The following is a 6000-nucleotide window of genomic DNA, read 5'->3' as shown; positions in this document are numbered from 1 at the left end:
TAATGACATATGAATCCTTGCAATCCCGCTAGCATTGTTTTAGCATATCATGTGAACTACTAGCTAGAGATGATGATAGATAGATGATGAGAGAGAGAGAGAGAGAGGGAGCACATTCTGAATTATTTAAGGCATATCTCTACCTAATTCAATCAGGATAATTCTTCTTTTCAAATGCCAACAAAACTCACTAATATTTACTGTATAACTCATTGCCTTGTCATTATGGCCAGTTTCAAAGGGAATTAGAGAGACTGATTTGCATCTACACTTGCAAACTTGTTTTTGCTTATGTTCTTCCTATCAATAAGTTACATATACAAATTAATTAGTCCTAGTTTAATTGACATCTTTTTCAATGCACAGTGAACTCTAAATCATAATGAAGTATGGGGAGGTGAAAACCAGCCTCTAATATCTTACAGGTATGTTGTCCTGTATCCAAAATAGGTTCAGAAATACTGTTTTTGGAACCCTCCACTATTTGTTATAAAACCAGGCTTTTTCACTGCATTCTGAAAAAGTTAGACTGAATGGCTAGAAATGATAAGATAGCCTTTGCCCAAATTTTGCTTCTTCTGGTTCTTTCGTTTTTTAAAAATCCTCAAGTTCAAATAAACTTTTTCTTAAAGTTTATATGAAGTAAGATGGCTTTTATCTAAGGACACTGGTTAGGGATCTCACAGAAAAATGTTCTTCATTTCTCTTTCATTCTCTTTTTTTAATTATTTCACTTTCAAGAAGCCACACACATAAATCCAGATACAAGTCATATCTGTTATTTGTATACTCGCAAATGACCAGTTAATTCATTACTAGGGTTTGTTTGTTTGTTTTTGCATACAGCAGAGTTGCACACTTGTATTTTCTCAACATTTTTCTGCTTGTGAGAATATCCAGATTCTGTTGCTCATGTTACTAAACAAATCATCTTTTTTGTTCAATGCTCTTAAATACAGCTAAATAAAATACTTTGGGAGTGAGCCATCTAGTGGTTAAAAATTATTAGCCAAAAAGAGTGGTTTCTTCTTGAATCTTTCAGAAACTAATATTTGTATTATAGAATGTGGTGAGGGGAGAAGTAGAGCCCTGTTTAAAAGAACATGGTGCCAGGAAAAAAAAGTTATGCAAAACCACATTGATTATACCGAATTAACATATCCTATTCTTGCAGCTGAACAGGCAAAGGAAGACAGGGGTAATGGGAAAGGAGTTCAAATGGGGGGGGGACGACGACACATTAACTGTTACCTTCTTGGCATCTGCAACAAAAATTACAGCCAAAAACTACCCAAAAAAATGTTCTTAGGCCTACGTGTATATGAAATTACTTTTTCCAGCATCAGTAAGACTGGTTTTTCAATCACAATATTTTTCCAACAAATCTTTATTTTCTAGAACATATGCTAGCCTTAATATAGAATCAATGACGACATGCTTTTCAGATTTCATGGTAGATGGTCATATGATCTACAGACTACAATGATCATAGATTTGTAGGGGCTAGATTGAAGCTGATTGCTGGAATCAGGAAATAAATTAAATGACGTAAATCTCGGCTGTTGAGTCTGTTGATGGGTGAGGGAAAGAAGGAAGCAGACAATTTACAAGGTCACAATATATGAAAGTTTGAATAACTACTTTTGTAAAAACAGTCTACCCCCCAAAAAAAACCAGTAACACCCCCCCCAAGATACCTTACTCAAAAAGCCAGACAATTTTTGATTTTAAGGCTATGTTTGCCAGATGGAGGACATGAGGACAAAAAGGAGGACCTGTCCTCCATTTGCTGGACATCTGGTAACCCTACTTATACTGAAATAATTCCCACTGATCCTTAAAAAACTGCTACATGTTATTTATTTTGGAACTAAATCATGTATCACATTAAAGACACAAGTATATTTTTAAGTACCATGAAATTAAACGAAAGCAAAACTCTGTCATAAGCCATAGGAAAGATTTAACTCTTTTCCTCCTGATGTGATCCAAGTCTGACTGGGCTCCTAGGACCTACATTTTATATTGTCTAACATTTATCTTCATTGCTTTTTGGTAGCACAGTGTGAGTAGCAGTTACCACAGGCCCCTTCTAGATTGGTCCTATAGAATTAAGAATCCAGCCTCCCTCCCCCAATGCACATCCATATTAGAATCTCAACCTTAGATGGGTTTCTCTCCAGAATGAGTGGAGGAGAAATAGCTAAGTAGCTGGTAATGGTGTCTTTAGGCTAAAGGTTATTTCCCCACTTTTTAATTGGGTAGTTAAGATTTCTAGATCCAAAATTGCAAACAATTTAATATTACCTACACTATTTCTCCTTCCCTACCTGTTTTGAGAGGAAAATTGTGCCCTGGTGGCTACAATAGGCTGCAGTGCTGAGACAGGAAGCTGTTAGGCCCTTTCACAAAAAAAGTAAGAGAGACTCCAAATGCATCATTGTTGTTCACCTCAAAAGTTTTAATTGTGGATGACTGTGCCAGAATGAAGAGCCGGCTGTTTGATAATTCCTCTCCAGACAAGGAGAGGACTTGAGATCACCCACAAGCACTCCAGACAACTGTTCCTCATGAGAAGACTGCAAGATAGCAGTCTCCAGCAGGTTTATTGCTCTGGGAAATGAGGGAATAGCCATCTTGCTCAAACCATGGTTGGTGCCTTTGAAAGGACACTAAGTTTGCACACTTCCTTTTCTAATCACTTTAGGAAATTGCTTGTTCACTCCTTTTCAGCTATTAGGAAACTTTGGATCGACAACACCAGATGAGTTTCCTTCAATCCTTAGTGAAAGCAGTTTTAATACAAGTTTAAGAACTTAAAAAAAAATTTTTTTAGAATAACAACAAAAGGGTGATTAAAACTTTGTTTTTAGAAAGTTACAGATGCACTAAGGTTCCAGATAAATTTGAAATAAGATTTTGGAATTAATTGTAATCCTTCCCATGCTTTTGTTGTTGTTGTTGTTTTAAACATAAGATAACATTTTAAAAATTGGATGCTAGAGGGAACTAGAGGGAACTAAAGAATACAATTAAAGGAGAAGAACACTCAAACTTGACTTACAAGTACGGAATGAAGCAAAATATTTTAACATTGGTCATACTGAAGGATATTTTTAAACAATGGACCCAAAAGTTAATTTTAAGAGTGTCTGCCTCTATAGAAGGACTGGGTCTAAAAGATATTATGGAAGAGGAACAAGTTTTACTTGACAAGATTGAGACTGAGTTTGAAGTGGATTTAAAAATGATAGGCTACAAGAATGACATGGAAGAAGATGTTACACTAGACATTAAAAAAAAACTGGCGGATGTCTTAATAATTAAAAGGGATATACAAATTAACAAATTAAGAGAGTGACCTGGATAATTTTCCTGTATTGGATTTACAAAAGAGGCTTGTTAAAACTTTGAAGAATTTTGTGAGAAGCGACAAAAAAAATGAAAAGAAATCAAGTTCTACAACATTATTTGAAGGGACTAAAGGTTAAGATTGTTAGAAGTAAAAGGAAGGAATATGAAGTTGGTTTGTTTGATCAAGGTTAAAATAGATACATATGTTGTTATCTCTGGTAACCCTTAATGGACTTTTGCTGATACTAGGACTGAAATGTTGATGCTTTATGGTTTTGTTTATAGATAAGAGATGGGATATGGGAAGAAGGGATAATTTGTTGCATTTTAAGAGAAGGTGATAAGTTACTAAAATTGTTTATATATATTTATTTATTTATTTATTTATTTATTTTTCACATTTCTATTACTGCCCATCTCCTCCCAAGAGTGGGACTCTCTTGTGATGAAGGTGGGAAGTCACTTCTTTATATTTTTTTCTTTTTTTACAATATTCTTATATTTTCTTTCTTTTCTAGTTCTCTTTCTATTTTTCTTTCTTTTCTGCACTTTCTACTCTTCCTTTTTATTCTTCTTTTTTCAGCTTGTATTACTTTTTACTGTTGTAATTATAATCTTTAATGAAATTACTATATTAAAAAAGTTTTGATTGATTGTTTATGTGTCATCAAGTCTTAGTGACTATATAACTAAGATGCTCTGTCCTCAACCTAGTTCTTCAGGTCTTCCAATGAAGCACCCTTCACTGCTGTAATTGAGTTCATCCATCTTGCTGATGGTGGTCCTCTTTCCTTCCACCTTTCCTGGCATTATAGATTTCACAAGAGAGCTAGATCTTGGCATAATGTGTCCAAAATGTGATAATTTAAACCTGGTCATTTGTGCCTTGAGTGAGAATGAGTTGATTCATTCAGTGATCCATTTGTTTGCTTTCATGGCTATCCATGGAATGCTCAGGAATCTTCTCTAACACCAAAGTTCAAAAACATCAATATTCTTTCTGTCCTTCTTTCCAAGTCCAGTTTTCACTTCCATAGAGTATCACAACTATTGCTGTGTGATGCCACCCATAAGAAGGGAACTACTTACGGATTACCACAAAGGAAGAAATGCATAATGAAAAAAGAGAACAAAGGAGTACACGTACAATCTGCACACCCCATTTTGTATTTGCAGATGCAACTATAGAAATTACAATATCAATAACATGTAATTCTCACCACTGTGACTATGTGACTTTTGACTCTGCTGTGTCAGCTGATCGTGAACTAATTGTTGATAGGCAATTTCAGGGATTCTGCACTTTGGTCTTATAGTTCCTTGTCTTTAAAATAGGCATGGATTAAACAGCTGACTTCAAGCAGAGGGATGGCCACTTACACTCTGCAGGGGCACCTGCAGGGGGGGATCAAAAAAGTCAGGGTGGCACTTCCAACTATGTGATTAAAGCCCCACCCCTTTTCACTCATGTAAAATGGGAGGGGCTTGGCATGGTCCCACCCCTTTTTAGACATAGAAAAAGGGAGGGGCTTGGCACAATCACAGCTACCAATTTGACTTTTTTACTTCCCTGTGGATGACCCTGCGGCCCTTCAAATGGAAAGCCTTCTCCTGTAAAATAAGACACATGGCCCCTCTGTTTTGAAATAATTGACATGAAGTAGAGATCACTGCCAACTGCTGCTTCAGCAATTTCTGTGAGTTGGTACTGCTGTATTAGACTTACTTTTAATCAGATATGAGCAGCATGCTCATAAATTTAATAATAGCCAAGCATTTTGGCACAGTGCAACCAAAATTAAATACTTTTGAGACCTCTGACTAAAATGGAATAGCTTAAAGAATATGCTTAAATTTCTTCCATTGATATAAAGGGGTCAGAACTGGTAGGATTTTGGCCAAGTATTTGGCTTGGTCTGTTTTACAGAATGGGATCCCTTTAAGCCTAGCAGAAATTTTCCTATTTTTCTTTGGTATTTTGAAAGGACAAAATGACACCTCAAACATCAACATTTTGCTATTGAATTTAACAACTTGATCTTGTGAAACTTCAAGGGATACAGTAAGGAGGTGAAGGTTGCCCGACATGTTTAGTTAGTGACTGAAACCATTTTCTGGGTTTGTACAATGCATTATATCCTAAACTAACTCAATAGGCTCGGTTCACACAGATTTTCTAAGCCATAAACAAACCAACAGGCTTAACATATCAAGCTAATTTAGTTCCTAGGTCTTTAACTGACCTGTGCTGTAGAGACCCAGGCACAGATATCTTAAGAGTGAAGAATTTCAGAGTTGGAAGGCAGAACTTTCACACATCTTGACTAATGCCCAAATCCATAATATCATACTTTCAAATTCTCACTAAAGATTAGTAAGAAAACACGGAATTTCTCCTTGTGAGGACTACTTCCTCCAATATGAACCTGTCCATCAGTTGAAATTATCTTCATGAACCCTGTTTTGTGATCTTTACCAATGGAGAAATGTTGGCAGTGACAGTTACCAATGGAGAAATGTTGGCATCCTGCTGGCACCACCTAACCTACAGAACTCTCAGCTAAGAGGAACTGAATTGCCTTTATCTATTGTTATTATTCTTCAGCAAAGGATTGTTACCGTGTCGTGGTGCTGGAGCTTGAGCAC

Source organism: Candoia aspera, chromosome 1, assembly GCF_035149785.1.
Source record: "Candoia aspera isolate rCanAsp1 chromosome 1, rCanAsp1.hap2, whole genome shotgun sequence".
Taxonomy (NCBI): Eukaryota; Metazoa; Chordata; class Lepidosauria; order Squamata; family Boidae; genus Candoia; species Candoia aspera.
This window is presented reverse-complemented; position numbering follows the sequence as displayed.